Here is a 22,210-nt window from a genome sequence, read left to right on the forward strand (position 1 = left end):
ACTATCTGTAACTCTAGTTCCAGGGGTGTTGAATTCTTCATCTGGCCACTGTGGGCTCCTGCAGTCAAATGCATATCTATATATATACATAAGAATAATAAATAATATTTTAAGAGGAAAAGGGGCATAGCTTTGGGAGTTGCATGGTTGGGGTGCCAACATGGGTCCATTGCTGTCCTGGGAGGCTGGGTTTGCAGACAGGACCTTGGTTGGCTGTGAGTAGGTAAAGAACACTTACCTGGACAACAGCTTTAGAGACCTGGTTCTGCTTATTAGAGGGGAAAAGGGTATTTTTGTCTTGGGGAGGATTCTCTGGGGCAAGGTTTGTGTGGCCATTGACTAGGGCCCTCGTGTCGGAAGATACTCCCATCTGCATTCTCAGGGGCCGTAGGCGCCAGGGCAGTGGGTGGGGACCCTTATAAAACAAGGAGCAGAGCCTGGTAACTGTCAGGGCAGGAACTTCTTACTAGGGTTAATGGTGGGAGAGCCAGCTTTCTGGTGCCAGGCTTGGGGTGAGGGTGGGGGAGGGGAGATAGCCAACTCTTGTCTTTGAGGTTTCTGGGGTTGAAGCTGTCTCTACTCTTCCTTCATGACCCTGGGCCATTAAGTCTCACAGTCCATTGCATTTGGGCCTGTGGCAGGGCAGCACATCACAGGAAGAGTGCAGGGAAGAGGGTGCTCACCTGTGGCAGCCAGGAAGGCATGGCATTAATTTCAGCTTTGAAATGATATAGACACAAATCAACTAGCACAGTGAACTGCAGGAGTAACTCCAGCAGCTTACCGGGGAGCAAACAGTTGTGGAGCACGGGAAAGAGCATAGGCTATGGCCAGTTGCATGGAAGCAGCCTGTAAGCCTGACTGGCATTCACAATCTTGTATCTCCATGAATAGCTGCTTTTAAAGCCGGGTGTGGTGGCGCACACCTTTAATTCCAGCACTCGGGAGGCAGAGGCAGATGGATTTCTGAGTTTGAGGCCAACCTGGTCTACAAAGTGAGTTCCAGAACAGCCAGAGCTATATAGAGAAATCCTGTCTTGAAAAAACAAAAAANAAAAAAAAAAAAAGAAAAGAAAATGAATAGCTGCTTTTTCTCTTTCAGAAACATATCTCCTATGAAAGTGCATTTAGATTCATTTTTGTATGAGATGCTGTTTTGAGCTTCATGTGGGACTCAATCTACATTCGTGTGGACATAGCTGATTGAGTTTCTCACCTTCTATGTATCATGTCTCTGCTTTCTTACACCCATAGATGTCTGCTTAGCATGCACGCATGTAGCACAAGTGTGGCAGGGTCAGTAGTGGTGGCCAATGGCACAACAGCACTGTCTTCTCATCCGGTTGGGAAGGTGAGTACGTTTCAGCCATCCAGTAACTTCCTAGTCTTGTTGAGGCAGAATCAAGCTCTTGGATTCATTTCCATTCCTGGGGTTTCAGCATCCTGATGGATAGGATGACAGTGTAGACCCGTGACACATTTCCAGGCTGAAGTGCATGTTGTGTCTACATTCATGACCATTCCCTTCTCCAGAGTCCAGATGCCTCCCTCCTCTCTTACCTGTATACAGCATCCCACAGGCCCTCCCCAAGGAATTGCAACTTTCAGGATTTCACCAGTGGGCTGTGATTTTTCAGGCATTTAGACCTTGGGGATTTTAGCTGTGGAGACTTGGATCTTTGGTAATTTCAACATTCTGCATTAGGTTATTATGGAGGAAGGGGGAGGGAGAAGGGAGAAAGTGTGTGTGTGTGTGTGTGTGTCTGTCTGTCTGTCTGTCTGTCTGTCTGTCTTTAAAGTCTGGTTAGCACTGAGACCACATTGGCATATGGTACTTGGAGGCTGTGCAGGTTCCCAGAGCCAGGCCTCACCTCTGCTCAGAAAGGCCTCCTAGCCCCGCCTGGCTCACAGAGTACCAGGCTCAGGCTGTTCTGATGTCCCACCCGGAAGAAGCTCTGTTCTGTGAAACAGATCATCCCACACTGCTGCTAAATGGCTTCAGACCACAGCTGTTATTCGGTCACATTTGTTCCATTTGTTCTGGCTCAGCAGGGGCAGCATGGCAGGGTGACCAGCATGATGGTGAGAGTCCTCCCTGAATGTGACTTACCTGGCTGGTAGACTCTGTGTGCTGAACTGGCTCAGCATGGGCCCTGGAGGGCTAAGGCTGGAGCTCGTTTCTCTCTACTGGGCATCCGGTTGTTCAAGTGTCCTCACGGCATGGTAGCTGAATTCTGAGAAAGTCCACCCAACTGCCTGTCTTAATGGCCTCATCTCGATTTCTAGTGCACCTTGAGGAAGTCTCTGTCCAAGGGGATACAAACTCCAGCTCCTGATGGGGCTGGGTCAGGTTCTGCAAAAGCATGGCGAGGGGGAGGTTTCCTATGGCAGCTTCCGTAGGCACAATGAGGTGACAGCCATTCTCTCCACTCTCTGCTGGGAGGCCTCTGTCCACAGCTGTACCAACTCAGTGCAGGGGGCGTGTGGCCTGCTGTCCGTGGCTCCTCAGGGAACACAAGCAGCAGACCTCTGGAGGATGGATGGCCTCTGCATTGTGCTTGCCCCTACCCATTGCCATTCACATGGTGCGTGACAGGCCCCATGCTGTTGCTTCATACAAGTTTTCCAGCAGAGGGTGGTGGCTGTCACCCTTTAGCAGGAGTGAGATGTCAGATTCTCAGTAGACAGCTGGCTCTTGACATTCTAAGAGAGCAGACTGTAGAGTTACTGGGGGCTCCAGCCTGAGCTATGCTACTTTCCTCAATCTCCTCTCGTCTTAGTGTTCCATTACTGTGAAGAGACACCATAGCCATGGCAACTCTTATAAAAGATAGCATGTAATTGGGGCTGGCCTACAGTTTCAGAGGTTCAGTCCATTACCATCAGGTTGGTAGCAGAGAGTTAGCTCTCCATCTGGATTCACAGGCAGCAGGAAGAGAGAGACCCTGGGCCTGGCTTGGGCTTTTGAAACCTTGAAGCCCACCCCCAGTGACACACTTCTTCCACTAAGGAAGGTTCTATTCCCTCTCAAGTAGTGCTGTTCCCTGAATGACTTAGCATTCAAATATATGAACAATAAAATGGGGGCCATTTTTATTCAAACTGTCATACCCCTTAAGCCCCTGTAAGATCTGAAATGTGGAACACCAGCTAAGTCATCTAAGATCCAGATGTTGATCGCAAGCCATTTGCCCCACTGCTTTTCTGGAGATAGGCCCTATAAGAGGCCCTTGCAGAAGTCTGAGGACCGCTTGATGGAGTGTGCCTAGCGAGTGCTGCCTTCCAGTGGCTCAGTGGTGGAGTGGTCCTAGTGAGGTCTGTTCCTTCTGCAGAGCCTCCGGGGACTTCAAGGATGTCCCTGGGACTTTATAGGCTGGTAGCCAGTGTTCATCTGTGGTGTCTGGAGCTGAATCCCGTAGCTACATGGTCTCCATTCACTCTGGGGTTCTGATCACCTGCTTCAGGTGCTCTGGTCCCTGGCACTCTGTGTGGAAACATGGCTGGTACATGTGGGTAGAAGAGCTGCCCCGCCCTGACTTCAGTCTTCCAACTGAGGGTGCAGGATCTGACTGCCTGGGCTATCCCTTCACATCACTGGGGAAGTTGGAGCTGATTAGGTAGCATGGGTTTTCCTTGAGCTGACAGTCTGAGCTAAGCCAACCTGAGTTCCTCCCTTAAGTCTGTGTCTGGTGTAAGGTCATAAGCCAATTTGAACACCCCAATATTTTGCCAGGCAAAAGCAGCCTGTGGGGACCCCCAGTGAACAGGATTGTATCATTCCCCTCACATCAGGTATGATTGTGTAATTCTCCTCACACCAGGCCATGCACATACCATATTCTGGACTGCTCTGTGCTCCAGGAGCACAGCCCATCAGTCGGGCCAACAGCCCAGCCCCCAGCAGGCCTGGAGAGGTCTGCACAATAAGCCAGCACTCACCTGCCACGGCCCTGTCTGCTCTATCACCACCAACAAAGCCAGCAGCTGCACACAAAGGCAGATCTAAATATGAATTAAGTCCAAGTTATTAAAAAGTATTGCAAGTTTTTTTATGCCTTGAATATTGAAAATGGGAATACATATGCAAATGCAGTTTAATCAGCTCCACTCTAACCTTTGAGCATTCAGCTGAGAAGGACTTTGTGATCAGGGAGGCCTCCCTCTTGGGAGAAGGGTGCCAGCCAGCTCAGAGTCAAAGCCCCTACCCCCTCATCCTGCCAGTGACCTCCAGCCAGCTTTGTCCTTGGCTCAGTGACTCCAGCCACTCTTCAGTGTTTCTGCCTTGCTTCCACTGACTCTAACTCTGTTGGGTGCTTCTTAGAGATAGGTGAGAGACAGGCCCCATGAAGAGTCCCCTTTATATTATGTGGCCATGGCGCCACCTCAGCAGAGTCAGCTCCCGTTTAGAGTGGCATGGATAGGGCCATTGGAGCCACACATGTCTTGAGTCTGTGGTATTGGTCGTCAGCTGCCTTCTTGCATCCCATTTTTACTAGGCTGCTTGACACAGTACCTCCTGGCACGTAGTCCTCACACAGAGATCTGCATTTTCTCTCTGGCATACCAAGTACCTAGGCTTGGCAAAGCATGTTCATACAACACACCCACACTCTTGTAAATCTTGGGGTACTATAAGAGAGGTCACTGTATCCCAGAGCATGGGCATGGAAGGGAAATGTCATCTCAGAAGGCAGGAGGGATAAAGTGGCTGTTTGTGGTCCAGGGCATGGGCCATGTCTACATACCACATTTCTCAGGAGCGGGGGCTATCTGTGATCACAGTCTTAGTGGAGTGTGGTACCTTCCTAGCCACACTCCAGGGAGGGGACAATATTAGGCTGGGGATTTGGTTGCCAGTGAATCGGGCTCCTGGGGTTGCATAGCTAGTATAATAGACTGGGCTAATGAATACAGACACTGGTTCCCTCAAAGCTGCAAAGCCAGAGGCTTGCAAGGTGTGGCAGGGCCATTCCTTCTTCAGGCTCACTGAGTTCTGGAAACAATGTAGTAGGTAAGAGTACTTGCTGGGCAAGCCTGAGGACCCATGTTTAGATCTCAGCCCCAACTAAAAAGCTACGTATGGCTGTACCTATGTCTCTAACCTCAGTGTTGTTAGGAGACAGGAGGATTGCTGAGGCTTGCTGGCCTAGCCAAAAAAAAAAAAAAAAAAAAAAAAAAAAAAGCCAGTTCCATGTTCATAGAAATGCCTTAAAGAAATAATGAGCAGAACACCTGATGCTCTCCTGAAGCCTGTGCACAGGCATGTGGTTCACACATGGGCAGCATACATACATACACATGCACTCTTACACATTCTCTGCACTCCCTCAACACATGATAAATAAAGATAAATAAGGGCTTAGCAGGAAGATCCTCCCCAGGCTCCCCATTGACTGGTAGGATCTCTTCCACCTCTGTCCCAAGTGTCACATGACCTTTTCTGTGTGTATGTCCATATTGCTTCTTCTTATGAAAACAGCCATCAGAATGGATCCCCGCTACACACCACATCCCCAGAGAGGCATGCCCCTCTCTTGTTTTCTAACATTCACGTCCACAGTATCCCTTTGTGTCACTTTCTGGAGACACAGGTAGAGACACACAAACACTTCTGGTCCAGGCCCAGCTGTGGACACTGCCATGTGGGGCCCTCTGCTGCAGTTGATGCCACTGTCTGAGCAGGTGTACCTTCCTCCCCACGTGTTAGTAACAGACTTTGGAAATCCAAAGTGTCCATGGAGGGCAGCCCAGACGAGCTCTGCCCGTAAGCGTGGCTAATGTCAGGAAGGAGCCAGCAGTACCATTTCACCATTTGGACCATTTCACCTGATGGTGCTTCAGTTAAGTATAGGGTAGTGGTTTGGCCTCAGGAAAACAGCGTTCCTCCCCTTGTAGCTATGAATTCACTGTTGCTAATAAACCTGTGTCACCTGAGGGGCCTGGCCTGCCTCCTGGTTGTAGAGCAGGGCTGTATATAACCCCTGGCAGGGCTCTGTCATCACTGTCACCACAAAACATGACCCAGTTATCTAAACCAGATAGGGGCACCCCATGTTCTTAAACTCAGGGAGACCCTGCAGCTATCCTTTGTCTTTCCTCCTTGGGATCACTGGCCTGCGTCTTCAAGAATGAGTTTCTTTTAATTAAATTTCACATCCTGTAGGTGTTAGCTCTTGAACGCTGTAACTTCTTCCCCTGAAGTTGACAGTATCTCTTTGAGAAATGTACTGCACACTCGTTTGCCCTCAGAATACAGGGCCAGTTGCTAAAGGATTTATCTACCCTGCAAATGGTGCTGGTGATTTAAGGCTGGCTTGAGTCTGTCTGGGTTCCGTACTCAGGATGGTCAGTGACGGGTCAGGTCTTCTCAGCAGCTACGGCTTTGCAAGTGGACCTGCCCAGTGGCACGCCACCATCCTTTCCAGAGCAGGTGCCAGCTCCTCCCAGGGCCTGCTGTGTGGACGGAACACCGCCGGGCTGACTACCTTCCCCTGCATTCAATCCGTGCCCTCTCCTGGACTGGGAGTCTCAGATGAGCACCGTGGCGAAGCCACTGCTGTAGGCAGGAGGAAGAGGGTCTAAGGCTTGGGAATGAGAACCGCACGGCTGCTGGGTCCTATGAGAAGCTGGGAGGCGAAAGGATTGCCCGTTCTCTCCTCTCCCCCAACTTTATCTCCACATGTTGAGGGAGGGCAGAAAGGGCATCCCCAGAGCTTCGCTTCTGGAGTCTGGGCCTCCTTGCTAGCTTTCTAAATTCTGTTCATTCTTCAAGCAGTCATGTCTGCCTCTGCAGGGTACAGGTACTAAGGCCCATCTGGGAGACAAGATGAGGCCATACATGGGCAGACTGAGTTTGAGGACTTCGGGTACATCCTAGGGACATGTCCTGTGAGTGTTGGACTTGTGGCTCCAAGGAAAAAACCCTGATCCATGAGCCACTCTGAAATGTGCCCTGGTTTGCAATGAGCAGACTCACAAAAAGAAATGCCCCCATTGAGGGCAGTCAGAGAAGGTGACAGACCATTCCGGCTGTGATGTTCCAATGTAAGAATGAAGCCTCTGACATTCAGTAAATCAAAGCACACACAAAAGGACTTGTGAGCTGGGTGGTTTGCTACATAGGAACCCCATACTCACAAAATGGCAAAACCAGCTGACATTTGTTTAGAGAGGTACAGTACTGCCTGTTCCCAGTCTGGGTAGCAGCAGGCAAGGACGTGATCCCTGGCGTTATATGGGGCACGGCTAGCATGCTGGGGCACAGGCCCTACCAGGAAACCTCGATGAGACAGTCAGCAGGTGGAGAGGGCAGATATCTGGCTGCCCAGGACTCTCTAGGTGGCACATCCCTGAGTGTTTTGCCCAGATGTGGCTGGGAATAGTGTCCAGCAGGTGTCCTGCTCACGGTCTTGCTGTGGAATCACAGCACAGCACTGATTGCCTGTCTCTCAGACACCTGTACATGAGCACTCAGAACCTGGGAGGCAGGATCCCTGGAGTGGCCGGCTTCTTTGTACCCTCACATCACAGAGCAGACACACTTCTTGGTCCCTTTTTTCAGCTGTGCTCTTTCTCTGAGGGACCAGAGTCTTAGCTCTCACCTCCTGCCTTCCATCACCTCTGTCTTTCTTCAAGCCCCAGCTTCAGTGCCATCTGCACAGCCAACTGCAGAGCCTCCCGAGCCTGCTGTGCTGCGGAAGGGAAGGTGCGATTCTCCAGGTGCTGCTGCCATGGCTGCCAGTGTCCTGGCCTGCTTCCCCCATCCTAGACTTCTTTATAAAGCCATTCTAACTGCGTTGGCCTCTTTCTCTCAAGATAGAAACTACCACAGTATGAACTTTAGTTCTAGCTCTCCAGGCACTGGATTAATAAACTGTGTAGTGTAGTCTCCTCTCTTCATTCTTTCAGGAGAGACACCAGAAGCTGGGCAAAGGATGTGGTAGCTGGCAGAAGGGTGATCTTACTCTTTCTACCCTCAGCAGCACTTCCCATGTGTGCCTACTTGAACACCACATGACATCAGCACACAGCCTGTGAAGGCACCTGTTGCAAAGTCACAGTGTGCAGAGAACTGCTAAAGGTGGCCATCACACCCCATCTCACCGTGTTAGCAGCTCAGTGTGGTGGGGAGAATTCTTGTGAGTTATCAGTGTCACATAGGAATGTATGAGGCCACATTCATGCTAAAGCCCAAGAAGGGACATAGTCTTTTATGTAGTAACTCAAAAGAAACGGATAAAATATCGTGAGCATGTGGACACACATGTACACATGGGCCATGCAGCATTTGACCAGTTATTGCTCTATCAAGGTCTATCATGGTGTCCCTAGGACCATGGACAGGCATTGCTGTGTCTGGCTCACACTCATCTGCCTGTCCATCTGCCTGTCTGCCTGCCTGTCCATCTGCCTGTCCACATGCTTTGTATGGCTCTTCCCAGTGCTCTCTGTGGAACATGGGAGGACCACCAGGGCTATGAGGATGGTTCTCAGCCTTGGAGGAGTCTCCTAGGGAGTGGGGTCTGGCAAGTATCTTCTCTCTGACCAAGTTCTGTGCAAGCATGAGGCAAGGTGCTTGTGAGCAAGATTGTGCTCTGCAGACTGTGCACAGTTGAAGAGCAGTTGTCTGTTCAGTGGCATCTGGGCAGGGAGCCCCTCTGCATATCTTCTAATGAGCACCAGCTTCCCATTGTTCTTCCTCTTATCTCTGCCACCATGTCTGGGCACAGAACAAGCACCCACTCTGTTACTAGCCATCCAGAGATCAGGTTTCACCGAAGGAAGTTGGGTTTTCTCTGTCTTCCTTCGTTCTTCGTTCTTTCTCCTCTCTCCCTTCTCCCTCCTCCCTCCTCCCTTCTCCCTCCTCCCTCCTCCCTCTCNCTCTCTCTCTCTCTCTCTCTCTCTCTCTCTCTCTCTCTCTCTCTCTCTCTTTTTTAAATACAGAGCCTCAGCTTCCTGAATGTATGGATAATAGGCATGTGCCACCACCCCCAGCAAGCTGTGTCTTTTTCTGCAATTACTCTAGCAGTGGTTGCATAGTTTTCAGGAGACTGAGCTGATGTGTTTCCATGCCCACCTCTTGTGAGCTAATCCTCAGTCATCCCGTCAAGTGGTCTGTTCGTTCCTTGCCGAATTCACATGCCTGTGCTGTGTCTACTACTCGGGGGCCAGGAGCTCTGGTGGGTGCTCTATTCATGGATTCATGTTGCAGTAAGGGGCGATAATTGATGAGTATCTGTGGGGATGGATATGATTGTGTCCTCTTTAATGAGCTAACAATTTCAGGCTGAAATCTCAGCAGTGCTATTGTTTGGAATAAGAGGAGACATGCAAATGAGCCCGGGTGCAGACTGTGGGAGAACAATGCTGCAGCCTCTTTATTGGGCCCATTAATTAATTCCCCATCAGCCAGTTTCCCTGGGAATGAACTGGAAAAATAATTAAAATGATACATGAGGTAAGGAGTTTAGAAATTCAAAAGGTGAAGGCAAGAATTAGTTTAATACATAATTAGACATATTATTTGTGACTATACATTTTTTTAAATGTGGTTCACTGAGGCAGTTGGCCCTATTTTTAGTCTTGGATACTTAATAAATACTATTTGGGGCTGTTTTTCAACTCATAAAGGCTCATAAATTCTCTTAATAACATTAAGTGGCTAATTATATTGTGCATTGTTAAAATAACTCCTATTGCAAAATCTAATAATACAACAAAAGTTACAAAAACAAGTTTTTGGAAGAGTTAATTTGACTAACTTACCAAGCTTCAGCAAGAACTCACAGACTGCAGATGAATTTTTGTCCCAGGCTGATCTAGATGCTGACTGAACCTTCCTTGTGACCAGAGTGGTTGGGTGGAAAGGTACCACAGGACAAGACAGTGCCCCCTGCACGGTGCTCTTTGGGAAGCAGTGTGATCCTCAGTGTACCCAGGTGTACACACGGTCTCTCAGTGCTGTCCTGGACCATCTTGAGGCCCATACCAGGATGACCTAGGTGCTGCACTGCTGGGAGACTGGATGTGTATACATTTGTTTGGGGGAACATCACCATTAAAGTGACAAGCCCTTTTGTAAATATTTGAGCATTTAATACTTAAGCATTTAATATATTTTACATAGATTTCTTTTGTTTGTTTGTGTTTGTTTTTTGTTTTTTAGTTAAGTACTGGCCTTGAACTTTCAGTCTTCCTGCCTTAGCCTTCTGAGTGTGGCTGATAGATGTGCACCACCACACATGGCCGGCCCACTTTCAAACTTTTAGTGACAACTTAAAAGTTATTGGAGGGCAGAGTGAAAACATTTTGTACTTATTATAAGCCCCAAGTTCTGCCATTGCCATAAGCACTTTGTGCCTAAGAACCCCACAAGCAATGCAACCTGGAGCCCCTTTCCCATTGGTGCTGCTGAGCCTTAGGAAGGAAGTGTCACGGTGAGAGATAGAGAAGGGCCAGAAACATTTGGGAGGCCATGTGGCCGCATCCTTCTGTGCCCTTCTCCAGATCCTGTGACCTGCAAACACTCTAGCCTTTGCTCTTATACTGCTCTGTCTGCCATGGGTGGTCTGTACCCACTTTTAGGCTGTTTACTTTTGCCTTAGCTCAGCTGGAAGGAAAGGACCTGGCCCTGCCATTTGCTCCCTCTTTCTCTCAAATGAAACACTGCCTATTAATCATCCCACGATTTGATCTGTCAATCCAGAAACACTTGCTAATGCTTTATGGCCGTGGTTTGTTGAGGTTCTGGGAAAGAGCAACAGGAACGAGCCAGTCCTAATAAATAAAAGTTATTCCCTCATTTGAATTTTGAAGTCCAGAGAGTCAATATGAGGCGGACATCAATCTTCTCTTTCTTGAAGCAGAACGAAGATTTCTCGTTGTGCGTCATCCTGGCCGTGATGATAAAGTGCACACTGGATCTGGCCAGGCTCAGGCATGGCGTCTCTGGAGGCATTCTGCCTGTTTGTATTGCAAATTACATGCTCCGCTTAATGCTGGAAGCAGACCTATATTCCCTTGGTCTCTGAGAGTATTATAGAAAATGTCACGTTTTAAGGAGGACCAGTATTCCATAGATAGTGTTCCTGTGGAGGGTCAGCCAGGGCAGGGGCAGTGACCAGGAGGTTCTTTTGGAATTAGGAAGGAAAAGAGAAATAGGCAGACCCTGAAGAACTTTGTGGAATCCGGAAAGCTGTTTTGGTTAGGGTGAGGCTGCCCAGATGCCTGGAGGTTGATTCAAGCCATACTGGCCATGCCTCCTCCTGGGGCTACTCTGACTGACTCTCTGCGTCTTACTCTTGATATTCAGCAGCCTGGTTGGTCCTTTGTGGCTGAGAGTGGTGGACCAGGTCAGATTAGCTGGGGGCCTAGCCTGCAGTGCACACACAATGGATGCAGTTTGCTCTGCCCCTCAGTCAGATTTTGCCCCTCCCATAACCCAGGACATCCTATAAGTCAGGTATTGTGCCTGGCTGGAACTTACCCAACATGGGACCTGGTGTGCTGGCATCTCTGAGGGTTGGGCAGAGCATGATAGGAACCCAACTCTCCCTGGCGTCTGATGGAGTTTGCTTGTGAATAGCTGGCAGGTGTTTGGATGGATGAAATGAGGCTCTGTCCTCTGGCCATCCCTTTCATGGTTGGGGCCTTGAGTTCTACCTTGCCTGAAAGGAGGCCTGCCCAGTCTTCTCTGGGCTGCAGACAATTGGGTAATTGGCCCCATGCCCCTGTGTGAAGGACAGACTGTGCTAGGCAGGATTTTGGCTCTGAGGTCCAACCTGAATGTAAAACTGAAAAGTTGTGAATTTATTAAGGGCTTTCTTTGGAGCTGGAATATGCAGTAGATTTTCTATCCCTCTCAATTCTCTCCTAAAATTTAACGCTGACATAAAAATGATGGATAACAAATTATTTCAGGGAAAATGATACTCAAAGACTCTGCTAACGGTGGAGACAGAAGCGTAGACTGGGCGAAGAAATACATATGACCCAGAAAACTCAGAGGAAACAGGAGAGCATGCACTCATAGAAACTACATCTGCATGATGTTAGAGGCTGAGGCAAACAAGTATTGTTATTCGTAATCTTGAAGTATGGAATTTGTTCTGAGCTGCTGGCATTTTTATGAACTCAATAACATCATGTCTTTTGGGTATTCATCACCCAGCCTTCTCTGCTGGGAACACTGCAGCATCCCAGCCAAGGAGCAGGAAAGACCCAAACCTACAAATGATACAGGCAAAGTGCCATCACTCACACAGAAGCACCCAGACCCCTCACAGGTCTCTCCAGGTCTCTCCAGCCTCTCTGTGCTGGATGGAACCATGAAGTCACAAGGGCCCTGTCACCCAGATTCGGTTAATGGAGGCAGGGAGGGGTCTAACCAGCAGATGTTAAAGCAGGACACAGGGAGGGAAGGGGTGTTGAAGTTAGACATAGTTGCTTGTCTTGTGAAGACTGAGCCCAGCAGTGTTGGTGCCAATAGCCTTATATGCACCTCATTACCTTCCCATGCTAGCTTGCTCTTGATATCCTGCCTGGTACTCCTAGTCCATAGCCATGTGGTGATGGTGTGACAGTGCTTGTGTCCCATCTCCCAGTCCTCCTCTGACAACTGGCCACACCAGGCCCTGTCTTAGAAGGAAACAGATTGTAGGCAGCAAGCTGGGATGGGTCAGAAAAGCCTTGTGGACTCTCCCTAGCATGTGTCACCACATCCAGTAGGACAGCTTAGGAGAAACCACTGGCTGGAGTCAGTATCTTGGTTACCAGGGTCACCGTGGCAACTCCAGCGATGCTTAAAGCTGGCACTGTATTAGTGCCGAGTCTTAACTCTCTCTGGGCAACTCCTGCTTCTTTTCTCTGCAGAGAAACAGGCCTGTTGGTGAAATCTGTCTGCCATGGCTCCTAAGCTACAGCCGCTCAAGTGAATAATTTGCTTTTCTGTGTGGGTTTTAAGAAAACAGACCCACAGCTGTTACAGTGTCCGCCTGTGCACACTGACCTCTGGCTCCCATGGAGTTGATGGTGTCCTTGGTCTGTTGTCCGTTGGTTGCTGAGGGCCAGGGCTCCATGCCATCTGGAGGCTATTCCCCCACTCCTCTGATGCTCGCTGTGCTCGCCAGATGAAGCTGAGATGCTTAGCTTTGAGGGCTTCTTACACCCCAGCCTGTTAGTGCTGCCATTAACTTTGAATAAATCAAAGCCATTTTGAAGCCTCCGTGGCTCACCCAGGAAGTATCGTAGGCACACATATCCTGCAACCCTTACTTGGTGCACTGGTTCTAAACCATTCCCTTCTGGATACAGCTATGGGTGGGGCTCCTATCTGTGCCTGACTGCCAGAGGGCTGCTCCTCTATCCTCTCAGCCATGCCTGGGGTAGCGATAGGAATGTGGGACATTTTCCACCCTTTGCAGATGAGCGTGGGACTTGATCATTGTGTTGAAGGAAGTCTACCCAGTAGCAGGGTTTCTGCTGTGTCCTTCTGGCTGAGCATCTAACTTCTACTGTGTCACCTGTGATGACAGGAAGAGTTGTTCTCACCGTAGTGCCTCTTTAATTCTGACTCACATAATCTGAGAAATGTCTACTTGTATTTCCCCAAATCCCCTTCATATGTCAGAGCTCTGCCTTGGAGCTCAGTTTCCCCATCTGGAGATACTAGTGGTGGTTGATCAAGATCATCAGGACTGCCCCGGGCTAGCAAGAGTGAGTGTGAAAGTGTTTAATCACGGTGCACTTGACCGTGGAGAGTCCCTGCCTCCCCCTTACACGTGCAAATGGGAGCAGAACTAAGCTTGCTGTGGGGCTGTTCTTGCAGAATGAGGTGAGGGATGGGCAGCCATCACTGTAGAGAAAGATTGAAGTTCCATCCTAGAATGTTGTGACATGGGCAGCTTTTCATTGAAGACAAATATAAGCCCTAAAGTAATTCATAGGCACAAGTTTACAATAGTGCAAGGGGAAAGAAACGGGTAAGTAAAGGGGGCCCCACTAAGGCACAGCTTCATCATGACCAACGGTGAGTTCAGGTGGCCATGGCCATGTGGGTCAAAACCCCATAGCCACTGCTAATTAATCAAAAATGGTTATAAATAGCAGCAGATGAGATGGGAAAACACCAGAATTTTAAAATATATACATGCATGTTTCTGTGTGTGTGTGTGTGAGGACGGGGGTATGTACATGTGAGTACCTGTGTGGCCAGAAGTGTTAGAGACCCTGGAGCTAGAGTTACAGGTGGTTGTGAGATGTCCAGTGTGCCCACAAGGAACTAAACTGAATGTGGGTCCTCTGTAAGAGCAGAATGCACTCTTAAACAATAAGCGATCGCTCTAGCTCCAAGATACTTTGTTTGTTTGTTTGTTTAGAATCCAAAATGGACAGGAAATAAAGGCAGCAAAAGGAATAGAGAAGAGACAGTACATACTACCTTAATGCTAAATGTAAGTGGAGTAGCCACTTGGAAAGGTACAAGACCTAGTCATGGGCTGCACCTTCATGTCACCATGTGGGAGGAGAGAGAAGTCCTGCAGTGCTTGTCAAAGGAATGCTGTCTTTGTTGCTCTCAGGTGAAGGAGACTCCAGGCTGCCCAAGTGAAATGCCCAAGTAAAATAAGGACAGTTTTTAATGTTGACAGGTTCTGCTAACCAGGAAACCATAACCCTGAAGACATGTTTACAAAACACCTGAAAGAGCAGAAAAACAAACCAAAACTTTAGATTGACTGAATGATGGGATAGTTGGGCCAAAATTCAGTAAAAATGTCCAGAACTCAAGTGATATGCTCAGGGGGCTTGCAGGTCTCTCTAGCAGCTCACAAGGGGACACTGGATCCCCACAGCCTCTGTCCAAGAGTTCACTGCTGGCCACTCAAGCTGATCTATTTCTTGGGTCATCAAAGTCTGTATGTCGTTTAAAGGGATTGAAATCACACAAAGTGTATCTGGCTATGAGAGAATTAAATTAAGAAGCAGACAGAGATTTATCTGGATATTCCCTAAATTCTGATGAACAGCAGCAGCAGCAGCAGCAGCAGCAGCAGCAGGAACAGCAGCAGCAGACTTCTGGCCTAGTTCATGAATCCAATAAGTGAGAGGGAAATGAGGACACACCTCAGCTGAGAGGATGACTGCCTTAGAGTGCAGTTATGTGCAGTTATACTGACAGCTCACGTGTGCCTTTAGGTGCATGCACCCAAAAGTAAAAATTGATCATTTTAACCTTACCTTTAGCAGTTGGGAAGAGTAGAGGAAATTAGGCTCAAAGGAACTGGAAGGAAGGAAGGAAACAATAGAGAGGGCAGATCTCCGTGAAACAGAGCCAGGCAGTCAATAAGGACAAACCCAAATCAAAAGATAGTTAGCATCTAAATAAAAAAATCTCCAGCTCGGCTAATCAGGGACGGAGAGGGTTAACAGCTCCAGGAATGGAAGAGGGAGCATGGCTGGAAATTCCACGAAATGAGAAAAGTAGTGAGGGGCTGGTACTAACGCCTGCTCAGGCTTCCTGAAGGCCATTAAATAGATTTGTCATTAAGAGCCCTTCGTAGAGACTATGGCACATCAGGTGACTTCACTGGGGACTTCCAAGAGTCTTTGAGAAAGTAGAGGAAGGCGCAGCATCTTCTACTTCCTATCAGTCAGCATAACTCAGACACCAAAAAGAGACAAGGACATTACAAGAAAATTAGAAACCAACATCTCTCATTAACAATCATGCCAAAATCCCCAAGAAAGCATTAGCAAATTGGCTCACCTAATGTCTAAAAGTGGCACTACATCATGACTGTGTGGGACTTACCCCAGACATGCCAGGTTCACTCAACACTCAAAAATTCATCAATGTAATTGACCACATTAACAGAATAAAGGAAGAAACCTTATGATTATGTCAATAGATCCAGAAAAAGCAGTTGACAAGATTCTGTGCCCACTCATGTAAAAACTCTGACTTAGCGAGACCAAGAAGAAGCTCCTTGTGTATAAAGACAATAAGGGGTTTGCAGTGTTGGTCCTGGTGAGGGCAAATGCTTTTCCCACGCTGAGAACAGGTCAAGAACATTTGTTCTTGTTATTTACCTTCTGTGTTGGCTTGGAGGCCAGGCTGCCAGACAACCAGAGAGCTAGGCAGCCAGGCAGCCACATAGCCCTGATATCTAGAGAGCTAGAGAGCCAGATAACCAGACAGCCAGAGGGCCAGACAGCCAGACAGCCAGACAGCCAGATAGCCAGAGGGCTAGACAGCCAGAAAGCCAGACAGCCAGATAGTCAGATAGCCAGATAGCCATGTAACCAGAGACAGGCAGTCAGAGAGCCAGACAGGCACAAAAGCAAACTGAAAAGAGTGTATTGGCAGAGCCTGAGTTTGATTTTTGTTTACAGAATATTTAGAAAACTATAAAGAATTTGCCAAAAGAGACATGGAATACAAGGTCAGTATGTTAGATGTGGTAGGATTTCTGTATATTAGAAGTAAACAATTAGAAAACAACATTTTAGAGCCGAATACCATAGGTTACGTGGATAGCTATAAAAATATACAGGGAGAAATTCAAATGAAACTACTCTAGAGCCTGCGTCATACTGCAGCCATTGAAACTGACCTGAGTCCATGGTACCATACTGATGAGTGAAGACTTGGCATGTTAGTCCTCGAAAACTGCTCTGTAGAACTGCTGGCATCTCAAATTAGTACCAAGGTTTTGGGTAGAAACTGCCAGGAGTCTTGTAAAATTTCTACAGAGTTGCAGAGGATCTGAGAGAATGTCATTCCTGAAGGAAGAGCTAAGGAGGGGATTTATCCTCTTGGTTTCAAGGCTGGGCCAGAGCTACAGTGGTGATGGTGTGCGGGCATGAGGAAGTGATGAAGTAGAGAGAGAAAACCCAGTCCAGATTAGTCAGGAGGGAGACCATGAGGAAGTATGTGCAATATGGATGTGACAGAGGGTCTCTCACACCCGATGTTTACAAGGTAAATACCCAACTTAACAACAATCAAAGTGAACACCTGAAAAACCACTGAGCTTCATTAGTCACCTGGGAAATCGCAAGGAAGCCTCAGTGACATGTGGTGTACACACTCAGTACAGCAGCTGGGGGGACAGCCAGCCAGTAATCAGCAAGGACAGTAGCACAAATCTCCAGCGTGCCTGCCATGATAGGAAATGGACTTTCTCAGAAAACCACTCCCCACCCCCACTCAGCAGCTCTAACTCCCGGGGTTTTTGGTTTTTTGGTTTTGTTTGTGTTTTTTTATAAGAAACACATGTTTATATTCATAAAACAGGGCTCATAGTCACAGATCTCACACCTGCTAAGTCTCAAGTGCACATCAACCAGACAGGGTCTTTGTGGACCTCAGTGCTCCAAAGCTGCAGAGCAGAGTCCCCTTCATCGTGCTGGCCTAGGGAACCAAGGACAGAGCACACTGGCCCGAGTGGGACCTTCTGGAGCTGACAGAATGGCCAGGTGATAGGAATCAAAGTGTGTTCCCTGGGTGCGGCTCCTGGTGACAGGACACATTCTCCACCATGACAGGGATGTAGACCTCACAGGTGAGTTCTTTCTGCAAAACTCATCAAGCAGCATGCATAGGTTTCTGTGTTATAAATTATACATTAAAAAACAGCCAGCCGGGTGTGGTGGCGCACGCCTTTAATCCCAGCACTCGGGAGGCAGAGGCAGGCGGATTTCTGAGTTCGAGGCCAGACTGGTTCTACAAAGTGAGTTCCAGGACAGCTAGGGCTACACAGAGAAACCCTGTCTTGAAAAACCAAAAAAAAAAAAAAAAAAAAAAAAGGTCAAACCCACTGAGTGAAACCTTAGAGTTATGCTTTTCACACTTGGAACTTGAGGTTGTGGGTTGGGAAACCTGCCATTTCTTTGGGGTAGAGTAGTGTACATTGTTCCCCTCTGGCAGTGCCGTGCCAGTGCAGCTGAGGAGACTCCTGAACAAAGCCATTGGTCTGGGTGAGAGGTGTGTGTGTGTGTGTGTGTGTGTGTGTGTGTGTTGCTTGCAAGTGAGGATTCAGGACTGCTTTGGAGTGAAGGTAAGACAGCAAAGTATAGGAACATTAAGTAGTGAGAACTGTCATCCATATGGAGTACTGTAAACTATCGAAATCAGCTTCAGAAAGCAGGCAGGCCTTGCCTGGGTCCTAGTTCTAGCTCCTCAGAACCTCCCCGTCCCAGTGGCAGCAGCTAGCCACACGTGGCTGTTTCTATGAGTCTCGATTAGGATTAAGAAGACTTCAGCTGCTCACTCCAACTAGCTATGCTGCAGCCACTAAAGCCACACCCTCAGCTAGTGGCTGCTCTGCTTTAGCAGAGGCAGAAGGCACGTCCATTCGGCGGTGAGCTTCAGAACAGTTATCAAAGTGTGTCCCGTGGCCAGCGACACACACACAACTGGGGGCTGAAGAAGTACTGGGTGTGGGGCACAGAGACTCAGAGCCTCTGCTCCAGAGAGAGCCTTAATTAGAGAACCTAAACACCCATCAGTTGATGACAAAATGGGTAAGTGAGCTGGAGAGCTAGCTGTGCAGCAAGACCATCGTGTGGAATGCAAAGAAAGCCGTCCTTAGTGCATAGCGTACACTGCTTTTATCTAAAAGTAGAACCTTAGCAAACAACAGTGGATACTGAGGAAGTGTCACCCACTTTTTGTGTTTAAGAGGCAGTTGACCCGCAGTGTCTCCGCTCTCAAGTATAGGGCTGCTGTCCTGCCAGTGAATTCCTTCTCAGACAGTGGGAGAATGCTATTGCTCAAGGTTCTCGGACTGACTCTTGGCATGATTACATACATATATATGTATGTGTTATATATGCACACACAGAGAACTATGTGTCATGTATCTTTCTGTCTGTCTGTATTCACTTCTCATGTGCTTCTGTGTGTAGTGCGCATGTGTGTGCTGGTGCACATGGAGCCTGAGGCTGACGGCAGGCAGCATCCTCTGTTACTCCTGCATCTTATTCACTGAGGCAGGGTCTCTCAGTCAAACCCAGACTCATCTGTTTGGTCAGTCCTGCTAGCCAGCTTTCCCTGGGTCCCCTTTGTGTCTGCCTTCTAAGGTTGAATTACAGATGGAATACCATGTTTACACAGCATTTCTCGTGAGTTCTGGGACAGCAGTTCCAATCCTCACACTGTCATGGCCAAAGATTTAACCACTGAGCCCTCTCCCCTACCCCCAAAACTAACCTATTATATTACCCAATGTTTAATTAAATAATTTTTAAAATCCCTAAAATTGTAGTTTCTAATGATTATGTATAGTTAACTTCTCCGCAGAAGTACAGTAGAATGCCACAAATACTGTCTTTGACCCCCAATTGGGTAAACCTTTCATTCCTGTAATCCTTGATTGCCACTTCTGCTCTAACTCCAGCTTAGCACTTATTCTTCCTTTAAAGGATGGAGAAGGCTTGGCAACACAATGCTGGGGAAAGCTCTCCAAATCGGACCAGAGCAGGATCAAAAGTGGGTGCTAACACTCAGTTGTCAGTGCCTGCTTCAGGAAGCCGGTGTTAAGTTAGAGAAAACCCTTTTAGCCTTTTCTTTTCCTTCTTTTCTTCTTTTTCTTTTTTATGGTAGCTAAACCCTGTTGAATACATGTGTTGTAAGCCTGCAGATAAGCCGTGCAGCGGGGATCTGAGCTGTCAGCACTGCAGAGGGAGAGCTCAGGCGTTTTCCCTTCAGTGTGTGCACTATCAGGTCACACAGGGGCCCGGGCAGTACAGTGCTTATGGCCGAGCTAATGTCGTTCACCAGCAATCTAGAGAGAGAGAGAACAACTAGCTGGACTCTGTTTAGAAGGAATCACACTGATGCCCACATGCAAGAATATGGATGTGTGGGTTATCTGTGTGTGCCTCCTGCTCACTGTTGATTCTGCAATGCAAATTCAACTCAGCCATATATGATCATGTGCCCAGATTAAGATTGTCATATCCATTAGTGCCCACTGGAATGAACAGCTTAATAGAATGTGTCACACACCTAACTGTCATGTCTGGCTGAGTCCACCAACGGTAGCATCTATCATCTTTAGTAAGTCACTCAAGTGGCCCATGACCCAGGCAGAAGATAGGACACTGTTTCCTTTACTGTGAATTTAGAATGTAGTCACTCACTGGGCAAAGGCCATGGGATTACTGTGTGTTGTTCATCATACAGCGTGGGGCTATGATTATCTCAGGTAGGCTTTATTTTAAACAATCGCCTGTCTCCTCTGAAATACAGTGTGTTTGAGACAATGCTTGTCCAATGACCAGCAGAGGAGCACACCCAGTCTTCAGTGAGCTTACAAGTCACTAGGAGTGTGGGTAGGCCAGACACATGATCAGTCTCCAGTAGGAGAAGACACAGGCCACTCTAGAAAGTGACACACATTTTTGTTCTCTTGTTAGTCAGAGTCAACTCCTAAGATAGGCTGGTGAGAACATAAAACATGGTGTCTCTAGGCCTGTTCATTTAAAGTTGGTCCAGTAGGAGAGAGGAGAAACGGCCCAGAGACTGCCAGTATAGGCCTGGACTCCAATCCACCCCCGCCTCCATGTGGAATGTCCTGTGTGGGTGGCAGGACCGAGGCTGGATCTGGTCACTGAGCTCTGTAGTGCTGTTTACTAGGGAAGCAAAGTGGGTGTAAGCCAGCCCATTGCTTACCTGGTAACTGCTTGGCAGAGTGTGAGCATGCCCACACACTTCGGTGTCCTTATATTTTACACAAAATGGAATTCCAATGAAGGAATAAGCCAGGGGCCAACAAAGAGGCCCTCTGAAGAAAGTGGGCCACGTGGAAGGGGCAGGAGGGAGGCCCAGCCTCTCAGAGCACCTGTGCTCTCTCTCCTCTCACTTTAGAAGCATGGATTGCTTTATTTAATTATTAAACCAAAGCACACCAAGTTATGAAACCTGTCCTTGAAAACCAGAGTAAAACTGATTTAAAAAAAAAAAGCGCTTTAAGAAAAGCGCTGTAGCACCCAAAGAAAACTCCATCAGATAGACTTTCTAGCAGTTGTAGTGTGCAGTCCTTGTACAAGATAGCTTAGCCAAAAAACAAATTCTAGTAATAAAAAATAAATTAAGAGCACTATTCAATAAACATTCACAGCAGTAATATTAGTGTTCTTTTGAAAGTGTTTACACGGACTGAAATGCATACTTACATATGTATATTAGGGAAAAACAAATAAGTAATTATGATAATGCTATAGGAACTAAGATTTTAAATACCAGAGAGAAGAGAATCAAGCATGAATTCAAAGAATTAAAATATATATAATATCTTAAATATGAATTAAGACTTGGCTTGAAATTATGGTGCATTTTTTCTTTTTAAAAAATGAAATTATAATGCCTAGTTCTTCATGCAAAATCACTGTATCCAAAAGGAATGTGGGGAGGGTTCCAGTCCTGCCTCAGCCCTCCACCATATCCTGTGAGAAGAGACCAGGGCTTCTTAGGATGCCCTGATGAGCCTGCAACACGAATCACAAAAAGTGGCACCTCTGGCAAACCCCCAGGCAGGGTCTTGTCAGCACCCTGATAAAAGGGGCATTAGGAGGCCTTCCTCAGGGCCATTTACTGGGGCAGTCTTTGTCTATGGATTCATTGTAATTTCTAAATCGAACCCTAGTTTTCCTTTAGAGACAGCTAAGTCACCAGCTGGTAGACAAGAGGAAAGATTCGGGCATGCATGTGTTCTCCTGGTGACTAGGCAGCTTTGTACACTTTCTTCAGGGAGAAATGCAGGTGTAGGTGCAGAGTGGGCGGGAGACCTGCAGTGTGGATCTACTGAAAGAGTGGAAGGCTGTGCTAACCAGCCCCTCAGAAGCCAGCCAGGGGAATTTGGCAGCAGATGGTCCTGCCTGGCTGCACCTGGACCCAGAGCTTGGAGGGAGCTATTTGATGGATGGTTATGTATGGCAGCACCTGGGCCTGTCGCTCCATCATATTGTAAGAAGGAGACCATGGACAGTCTCTTGTCTCCTGATGGCGTAAACTATGCCTAACACCTCAGAGTACAACCTAGCCTTTCAGTTTGAGTCTAATTTCCAGGAAGTACCAGGGAAGAAGTACAGGTAGGACCCCCACTGTAGGAATGGCCCTGTCAAGACTAGGGTCAACTCCCTTTTTAGCAAAAGACTGGTTCTCAAAGCAAACAAGACAAAGGCACAGGGCAGGGAGGTTCTGAGACAG

General features: G+C 47.8%; 1 protein-coding gene across 4 annotated transcripts in view; it reads left to right on the forward strand.

The window, feature by feature from the left end:
* The window catches only part of Tbc1d22a (TBC1 domain family member 22A), a 274,792-nt gene that overhangs the window by 184,245 nt on the left and 68,337 nt on the right, over positions 1-22,210 (forward strand). The window lies entirely within an intron of this gene.

This window comes from Mus caroli, chromosome 15 (genome assembly GCF_900094665.2).
Source record: "Mus caroli chromosome 15, CAROLI_EIJ_v1.1, whole genome shotgun sequence".
Classification (NCBI taxonomy): domain Eukaryota; kingdom Metazoa; phylum Chordata; class Mammalia; order Rodentia; family Muridae; genus Mus; species Mus caroli.